Consider the following 10,684-nt stretch of genomic DNA (forward strand, 5'->3'; position numbering starts at 1 on the left):
ACGTCTTCGATACCAAGTGGCACGCCCCATGTAATTGGCTTCCTTCATCCTCTCTGGAAACTTATTCCAGCATGCCATGCCTAAAGGCTGGTGTGCCACGCCCATGATCTTATCTTGGTTCCAGTAGTTGGCATGCCATGCCTCAGCCTTCAAGTGGCACGCCATAGTGAAATGCTAAGGTTGGCGTGCCACGCCTTCAATACCAAGTGGCACGCCCAGTCCTTGCTTTTGGTCCTTTGTGCATTGGCGTGCCACGCCTAGTTGCTCAAGTGGCACGCCCAGTCTTCAATTGCATTCAGCCCCTTCTCTGGATTGTTGTACCAGCGTGCCACGCCATGCTGCTCAAGTGGCACGCCCATGGATTTGTGAACTCTTCAAGCTTGGCGTGCCACGCCTTGGTTCTCAAGTGGCACGCCCAAATGACTTCTTGGGGCTGGCGTGCCACGCCTTCGATACCAAGTGGCACGCCATAGTGAAGGCTCTTCTTGGAATGGTGCGTTGGCATGCCACGCCCCTTTGCTCAAGTGGCATGCCCATAGTAATTGATGGGTCAGGCGTGTCACGCTCAGCCTGGCGTGCCATGCCCCTTTTGTGTCCCCCATTGTAGCTCTCTGGAATAATGTATTAGCGTGCCACGCCCAGCTCCTGGCTTGCCACGGCAGTCCATTTTTGTGGCGTTTGCTCCCAAGTGGCACGCCAGTTTCACACGCCCAGCTTCTTGTTTGTCTTCTACCCATTTTTGATGCCTTCTTCACCTGAAATTCAGCACAACTCATCTCAAAGTAGTGTACCATAATATTCGTCAAATAATGCACGAATTATACTAATCAAATGAGATTTATGTTCTTTTATGGTCTTCTTTATGCAAGAAAGAAGGGTAGATGATGCAAGTCATCACAACACCAAACTTAAGTTTTGCTTGTCCCAAGCAAATCAATGTGAGTAAACCTTTATAACTTGAGGCCTTGGCTTTGAGTGATTGCATACAACTAAGAGTAAGACTAAGTGTTCAATATATGTATGAATGTTTTAATGTCATGGAAAGCTCTTAGATCCTTGAGGGTTCTTTCAGGTATAGGCTTTAGGGGTCCTTTCTATTGATTGTCACCTTGAAGTAGCAAGGGTTGTTTTGCTTTCTTGACCACGACTCTAAGTGTTCTATCTCAAGACAACCCTTTAATTAAGCTTTCAATTAGCACTCCCAAACCAGTTGATTTTAGGGTACTAGGTGTTGAGATACCCCTAAGAATTTACTTGCTCAGGTCTCTTCTTGACACATCTTCACCACAAGCATCTACTAAGATCTTTAATTCTTTTTGAGCTTTTTAATTTTTCTTTTTCCATCCCAGTAGTTGATGCTCAGAGCCTTGGGCCCTTTTTTTTTCTTACTACCTCTTGGTTCTATGGATATTCAAGGAACACCCCTTAACCTTCCCCTTGTTGTACCTTCTAGGACTAGTAGCTCTTTCATGACTCATTCTCTTTTTAGTTCATCCAAGGTCCTACACTTGGTTACTTATTTCTTAGTTTGTTTGATGATCTCTCTTGGTCTTGGTCTTTCTCATTGTTTTTTGCACAACTCACAGTGACTCTTATGGAGACAAACTCTATTTTTATTTATGTTAAAATGAAGACTTGGAATACATGGCATTTGCTTTCTTGTAAAAAAACTCATAAAGACTTCAAACAGGAAATAAAACTAAGCATAAAACATAAAATATCATAGCATGATTATTTATTCAAAAAATAAATAAAGCAAAAGCTTAAACAAGATTTCAGAATTTAGAAAATGTCAACCATGGGACTCAACAACCTTGAGCAGCTTCATCTTTAGTTCATTGGCCCCTTCCCTTTGTCCTTCTTCTTGGAGGGGGAGGAGCCACCTTCATCTGGCTTGGAGGAACCTTCTTGTGCTTTGGCATCCTTGGGCTTCCAAAATCCTGTCCTCCTCATATAATTCCTTTCATCTTCCTTATTTTTGGCTAGGATTTCCTCTTGTCTTGCACTTAGCTCTTCCATTCCTTGCATGAAGGTTGGGTATCCTGGGTTTAGAGCGGCCATGGCGTTACACAAGTGATTCAGCTTCGCTTGTGTATTGATGTCATACTGCCTCCTGGATATGGTTTTGGCATCATAGAGATGTCTGAATTCATCCAAGTTCCTCTGTTGCCATTTTTCTTGCTCTACTATTTTGTCCAGTGTACTTCGCACCTCTCTCCAGTCAAATTGTTCTTGCTGTTCCTTCCTCATATGCTCCCAATTTCCTTGGAGTTGTTGAATGTTTTGGTTGACTTGGCTCCATTGTTGTTGTTGAGTTTCTTTGAGTTAATTGACATCTTCCCTCAAGTGGTGTAGATCTCCCTTCATTTGGTGTACATCTCTTTGCAATTGCTCTGAGTTGAATCCTTCTGGAAATTGCTGATATTGGTACTGTGGTGGTGGTTGAAGTGCCAGGAATTGAGGTTGCTCTTCTGCCTCTTCCTCTTCTTGTTGTTGTTGTGGTTCATGGGCATGAGCTCTTCGTTTTCTGGCCCTGTTGAGTGGGTGAACAGCTACCACCTTGGCCATCTTTTTGGCAGTTATGAACTTGTCTTACTTCACAAGCACTTCATCAATGATATTTTCAACTCCAGCCTCATCACATAGCCTCTGTATAATGCTGGGGAATGCCAACCTTGTGTTGTCACTGGTGCTTTTCAGCACTTTGTTGATGTTGTTGGCAATCATCTCCCCCACGTTGATGTTCTCTCCTTTCATGATGTTGTAGATGAGTACAACTCTCTCCTTGGACACCTCTGAAGTGTTGGATGTGGGGTTTAAGGACTTCCTTACAAATTCTAGCCACCCTCTAGCTTGGGGCTCAAATCTCTTCTCCTCAGTTGATTGGGTATCCCATCCTTATCATTTATCCAATGCACATGCATCACACAAATTTCATTCAGGATCTCATCAAACCCAGGGTCTTGCTGCTTCATTCTTTCTTCATAGCTCCAAGTGGAGCTTGTCCTCTTCACCATTAGCATTCTTTCTATGCTAGAGGGGCTGTAGTCAATGGACTTCCCCCTTACATAGCTAATGTAGCCATAGTGTTGCCCTGGTTGAGGCACTGCGTTGGCATAGAATTTTCTCACCAAGCTCTTTACCACTTTCCTTGGTGGGTTTCATAGAAGTGACCAACTTATATTGTTGATCTCAATGTTGATTTCAATGTGCCCATTCCTCCCTAGTTGAAACCCAACTTCTGGAATGATCTCCCTCTCACTCACCCAACCATAGAATTGATTTTGGTTGAATGCGAAGAGGAACTTGTAGTCATTAAAGGAGCTTCAGGATCCAGAGGTTGGTTCCTTGATTTTTCTTTTCTTTGAGGCTGAGCTTTTTGGTGGTGCCATTAGGTTGAGAGAGTATATATGGGATTGAGAAAACGTGTGGTGGTTGCAAGAAAGAGCAAGCAAAACAATGTTTTGCTCCAACACCAAACTTAGGACTTGATTGTCCCAATCAAGAAAAAAAAAAGAAAGAAAGAAAGTAGGAAAAGAGATGGTAAAAGATGAAAAGGGAAAGGAAGGCGAGGGTTATATAATCTTCGTGTGTGATTGGGGTTGTTGAAGTAGAAGAGGAGATGGGGAGGTGAGGCTTTTATAATGGGTGAATGGTGTGGTACAAAGGGTGGGAAATAAAAAGGGTTAAATGTTTTCCCACTTGGGGAGTGGCGCCTAGCGTGGGAAGAGGCGCCAACTCTTTTCTCACATGTCTTCTGCGTGTGTTGAGTTCCAAAGTGCAAGTACACTTTGACTTCCTTGCTTTGTGAGTTGTTTACCATGTGGGTCCCATCTTCTCTCCTGAAATTAAAAATGAACCCATTAGTAATGACAAAAGAACCCTTCACATTCCTTCTCATCAAGAGTGAATTGGATTGTAACTGATGGGTGTCCCTTGGGACACCAAACTTAATTCTTTGGCATCTCAATAAATTGGTTTCATTATTGTGTATTTAATGTGTTCATAAGAGTGGAATAACATCAATCTTTTCATTTTCTTTTGATTTCAATTCCTCTGAACTCATTAAACCACATTCATGTTCTTACCCAAAGCATTAAGTGCTTTCAAATAAGGTGACTTGGGCTGCTAGGTGATTCTTGGTGGTTGATAAACCACTATTTTATGGTTTATATTGTGTTTAACTATGTGGTTTTATCATGATCTTTACCCACTTATTCATTAAATAAGCATGCATTTATAATTCCTTCCTAAAGTTATTGCATGATTGAAAACATGCTTCCTAGAGACTTTTAAATATGTATTTTATTTCTCCTTTATTCCATTCGATGCCGTAATCTGTGTGTTAAGTGTTTCAGGCTTTATAGGGCATAAATGAGTTGGAGATTGGAGAGGAAGCTTGCAAAAATAGAAGGAACACAAGGAATTGAGGAGATGACCAGCGAGAAGTGACGCGACCGCATGGATGACGCGACCGCGCGGCATGGAACTGCACAAGTGACGCGGAGGCGTGGACGACGCGCCCGCGTGGAGAAGCAAAACGCCGAATGATGCGTCCACCTGAATGACGCGTCCGCGTGACATGCACGATCTGCATAATCTGCAGAATCGCTCGGGGCAATTTCGGGCCTTATTTTGACCCAATTTTCGGCCCAGAAAAGCAGACTAGAGCCAGAGAACATGCAGAAACCAACAACAACATTCATTCCGCATAGTTTTTAGTTTCTAGATCTAGTTTTCCTCTCCTCGAGGTTTTCTCTCTACACATTGATAGTTTTTAGGATTTGTTATTTTCATTGTTTTTGCATTGGGATATTGAGAAGAGTTATTGCCTCATCAAGACTTCGACATTCTAGTTCGTTCTCTTTACTTGTCTCTTACGCTTCCATGTTCCTTAATTTACTTAATTTTACTATTGGGTTATTTTAGCATTTATTAATACAAGAATTACTTTTATTTTCAATTAATCTTTTGATCATTATTTATCATGTCTTTCTTTAATTCCCTTTCTTATGTTATGAATTTTACATTTACAATGAGCGAGTAGTTCTCTAACTTGATGTGGAGTTGATTGAAAGGAACCCTTGAGTTGGAATGCTCAAGAGAAAGATTGTAATTGGGTTTATTGTTAGATTGCTCTCTAGTCACTAACACCAATCCTCCCAAGAGCGGATTGGAACTTGTGGATAGAAACAGCATTCCAGCTTATTTGACTTTCCCTTACTTAGTAAGGGACAACTAAACATAATAACCCTCAATTGTCAATTAATCTTGAGAGTACTCCAACAAGAATAGGGCTTCCAGCTAATCAACTCCCAGTCAAGGCTTTTATTTAAATTTATATAAATTCTCTAATTTAATTTTCTGCCATTCAACTCAACCCTTTTTGAAAACATCTGATTAATAAAATAGCACACTTTTCTGCAACTCGTTGGGAGACGACCTGGGATTCATACTCCCAGTATTTTAATTTTAATTTCTGTGACACCCTTCTAAGTTGATAAGTGGATTTCTGGTTGGTGAGAACTATACTTGCAACACATATTTTATAATCATTCTTAACTCGCCAATTTCCGCCAACATCAATTTTTGGCGTCGTTGCCGGGGAGTTGCAATAGAGTGCTAAAGTTATTAATTAGAATTTATCTATTTGCATTTTATTTTATTTTGCTACTATGAGCTGCTTGTTTCTTTCGTTAGATGACACGTTTGCTTCCTGATCCAAGCTTGCTAGTATTCGATCCTAAGATTGAAAGATCTATTTCACGAATAAGGCAAGCTCGGCGTCAATTAGTCCTCTCTGAGGACGGATCTGAAACATCACTTGAGAAAGAAACCAGCTCCCGTTCTACTGATTTGGTTGTTTTACGTGCAGGTAACATGGCAGCAGCTAGAAGAGTTACTATCCAGGAGGAAGGAGCCCCTGATTTTACAATGCAACCGTTTCAAGCGCATCACCCACTGGTGGCTACAGACTTTGAAATAAAGACCGCACTGCTCAATTTAATGCCCAAGTTTCATGGCTTACCTGCTCAAGAGTCTATCAAGCACCTGAGAGATTTTTAGACAGCCTGTTCTACTGTCAGGCGTGATGGTGCAGATGAAACTTCAATTTTGCTGAAAGCTTTCCCATTTTCTCTTGAGGGGAAGGCAAGAGAGTGGTACTACACTCAACCAGTAGCAATTGTATCCAACTGGGATACACTGAGAAGAGAATTCTTGGAAAAGTTCTTTCCAGCTGAAGTTACTGATAAACTGAGGAAAGACATTTCCATGATTATTCAGGATGACTCTAAAACTCTTTATGAGTACTGGGTGCACTTCAATAATCTTCTGGAAGCTTGCTCCCACCATATGATTGACAAGATAGTGTTACTCGGTTATGTCACACAGGGCATGAGGCCCCAAGATAAGACCACATTGGAAAGTGCTAGCAATGGGTCTATGAAAAAGTACAAGACCACTGATGAGGCATGGCAATTGATCAGCGACTTAGCTGAATCTACTAGGAATCACAGACAGAAACAAGGCCGTGCAAAAGCCGTTGCAGAAGTATTCTCTAGCAGAGAGACTACTACTTTAACTCAGAGTATCTATGAAATGACCAACTTGCTGAAGCAGATACAATTGAACCAACAACAAGTTCAGCAAGCTCAACCTTCTCTAGCACAGCAAAACCAACAGTTAGTCCCATAGAGAGTTTACAGAATCTATGCTGATTATAGCCACTATACTGATGAATGTCCGCAGCTCCAACAGGAAGACAACACCGTGGCAGCCACTCATAACTTCTATGACCACCCCAACCAAGGGTACAATCAAGGTGGCAATTACAACCACGGATGGCAAGACAATTCTAACCAGAATTGGAGGGACAACAACAATAGAGGAGACAGAGATAATTAGGGAAATCAGAGATGGAATAACAACAACAACAGGCAGTAGAATCAGAATCAGCCTTATAGAGCACCTCACCTAAGGCAATCCCAAGGACCACAGAATGCCCTACAGCAGACCTCTCAATTTACCTATCCTTCTTCATCTGCTAATGATGACTTACTACAATCTATTAATCGGAGACAGCAGACCATGTAAAATAACATTAATGCCACTTTAAATGGTCTGACCGCTACTTTGCAGGCTCTTGTCTCCCAGATTGGATCAATGAACAACTCCAATAACCAACCTTTGAGCTCCAGTGGAATCCCCTCTCAACCATTACCCAATCCAAAGGGTGGCATCAATGCCATCACCCTGAGGTCCGGAACCACACTGCAGGAGAGGAATCAAGAGGAGCCAAACCCACCAGAATACGCCTCAGCTGAAGAGGTAGTGGAAATAGAAGATGTTGAAGAGGAAGAGGACATACAGAACATGGCTGAAGAAGAAGAAGTGCAACCACAAGCGGAAGCACTAAAAGGCGCAAACACTGCAGAAGACACCACTCCTATTCCATTTCCACAACTTGCAAGGAAGCCCAGGAAGCAGCTGGAACCTGATCCAAAAATGGTAGAGATATTCAAAAAGGTTGAGGTAACTGTTCCTTTGATGTTATTCAACAGGTACCTAAGTATGCAAAGTTTTTAAAAGATTTATGTATACATAAAGACAAAATTAATGAATTAGAAACTATTCCTTTAGGAAGTTCCATATATGCTTTAATGGGAGGTTTACCTGAAAAGTGTAGTGACCCAGGTCCTTGTATAGTCAATTGTACTATTGGTGGTGTGATAATTTCTAATTGCATGTATGATTTAAGAGCATGTGTGAGTATAATGCCTTTGTCTATATATGATATTTTGAGGCTCCCTCCCTTAAAAAGGTCGGCAGCTCGTTTTGTGTTAGCAGATAAAAGCATTATTACAGTGGTTGAAGTTGCTGAAGATGTATTAGTGGGCATTAAGGGACTCACGTTCCCCACTGATTTTTATATCCTGGAAATGCCCCAAAATGACTCAGATAAGCCATCATCAATCCTACTTGGAAGACCATTCCTGAAGACCTCAAAGTTTAAATTAGATGCTTTTTCAGGAACATACTCTTTTGAAATAGATGGCCGAGTAGTGATTTTCAATCTAAACGGAGTTATGAAGCACCCACCGGAGGATCACTCTATCCTCAAGTGTGACCTTATAGATGAAACCATGGCTGAAGTCTATCAGGAGGAATTTGAAGAGAAGCACACAGGACAAGGTTTAAGTGTGGGGACATTCCCAGAGGACAATGACAGTGCCTTACCACTGTTACCAGCTCCAGACAACCCAGAGCCTGAACATGATCAGAAGTTAGAATTAAAACCCCTTCCTCCACACCTCAAATATGCTTACCTTGAAGACGGGCAGAAGTTTCCAGTTATCATTGCAGGGGAACTCACTTCTCAACAGGAAGAGCAGCTACTTGGTGTGCTGAGGCGGCACAAGAAGGCAATTGGTTGGAGTTTGGCAAACATAGTAGGCATAAACCCTCAAGTTTGTGAGCATAGAATATTTTTAAAAGATGGAGCAAGACCTGTCCGTCAACCCCAGAGAAGACTGAACCCCACTATCCTAGAGGTTGTCAAAAAGGAAGTGACCAGACTACTAGAGGCAGACATCATCTATCCCATCTCAGACAGTGAATGGGTAAGCCCAGTACAAGTGGTGCCAAAGAAGTCTGGAGTCACTGCAGTGAAAAATGATCATTGAGAGCTCCTGACAGCCAGAGTTCAGAATGCCTGGAGGGTCTGCATTGACTACAGACGCCTCAACCAAGCAACCTGTAAGGATCACTATCCTCTTCCATTCATTGATCAAATGCTGGATCGCCTGTCAGGTAAATTGCATTATTGCTTTTTAGATGGTTACACAGGTTATTTCCAGATTCATATAGCTCCTGAGGATCAGGAAAAGACCACTTTTACATGTCTTTTTGGGACTTATGCTTACAAGAGAATGCCATTTGGCTTGTGCAATGCACCAGCTACTTTCCAAAGGTGCATGATGAGTCTTTTCTCTGATCTTATTGAGGACTGTATGTAGGTTTTTATGGATGATTTTAGTGTTTATGGCGATTCCTTTAGCCTTTGCTTAGCTGGATTATCTAGAGTATTAGATAGATATGTTAGTACAAACCTGGTATTAAATTTTGAAAAATGTCACTTTATGGTTAAACAAGGGATTGTACTAGGACATGTTGTGTCTAATACTGGCATTTCTGTAGATCCAGCAAAGGTGGATGTTATTTCTAGTTTACCTTACCCCCTCTTCTGTGAGGGAGGTCCGTTCTTTCCTTGGCCATGCAGGTTTCTACAAGAGATTCATTAAGGACTTCAGTAAGGTAGCACTTCCCTTATCCAGGCTACTGCAGAAAGATATTGAGTTCGAGTTCAGTGAAAATTGCAAACAAGCGTTTGATAAGCTGAAGACCGCACTGACTCAAGCTCCAATTGTGAGAGGACCAGACTGGAGCCAACCATTTGAAATAATGTGTGATGCTTCCAACCATGCCGTAGGAGCAGCACTAGCTCAGTGTGAAAGTAAGGATCCTTTTGTTATTGCTTACGCGTCTAAAACCTTAGATGCCGCTCAGTCGAATTACACTACTACTGAGAAAGAGCTTCTTGCTATTGTTTTCGCTCTGGATAAATTCTGAGCCTATTTACTTTGTACTAAAGTAGTAGTGTATTCAGACCACGCAGCTCTAAAGTATTTATTAGCTAAAAAGGAGTCCAAACCAAGGCTTATATGTTGGATACTGCTATTACAAGAATTTGATTTGGAAATTAAGGACAGGAGTGGTAACCAGAATTTAGTGGCAGACCACTTGAGTCGCCTTGAACATATTACAGATGATTCAACTCCTATAGCTGATAATTTCCCATTTGATAACCTGCAAGTAGTATCTGAGATAGTCCCTTGGTATGCACCTGTAGCTAATTATCTAGTTAGCCGCACCTTCCCTCCGAACTTTTCTAAGCATCAAAGAGACAAGCTGAAAAGCGAGTCTAAATATTATATATGGGATGACCCATATTTATGGAGATGTGGCGCTGACCAGGTAATTTGACGGTGTGTGCCTCAATCAGAATTCCAGTCCATCTTAGAGGCCTGTCACCCATCTGAGAGTGGAGGACATTTCGGCCCTCAAAGAACTGCTAGAAAAATCTTAGACTGTGGATTCTGGTGGCCTACTCTTTTTAAGGACGCTGCTGAATTTTGTAGATCTTGTTTTCCATGCCAGAAATTTGGTAATATATCCAGGAGGGATGAGATGCCTCAACAAATTATGCTTTTTTGTGAAATTTTTTATGTTTGGGGCATTGACTTCATGGGTCCATTTCCAAATTCTAATGGTTATTTCTATATATTGTTAGCTGTGGATTACGTTTCCAAATGGGTGGAAGCAATTCCTACCCGCACTGATGATGCTAACACTGTTGTTTTCTTTGTGAGAAACCATATTATTTGTTGCTTTGGATCACCACGAGCAATCGTGAGTGATCAAGGCACCCATTTTTGTAACAGGAGACTAACAGGACTAATGAAGAAATATGGGATAATTCATAAGGTTGCAATAGCATACCACCCTCAGACTAATGGGCAAGCCGAGCTGTCAAATAGAGAGATAAAGCGTATCTTGCAGAAGATAGTCAAACCTCATAGAAGAGACTAGAGCACCAGGCTACAAGATGCACTCTGGGCATACA

Source organism: Arachis hypogaea, chromosome 12, assembly GCF_003086295.3.
Source record: "Arachis hypogaea cultivar Tifrunner chromosome 12, arahy.Tifrunner.gnm2.J5K5, whole genome shotgun sequence".
NCBI classification, from domain to species: Eukaryota; Viridiplantae; Streptophyta; class Magnoliopsida; order Fabales; family Fabaceae; genus Arachis; species Arachis hypogaea.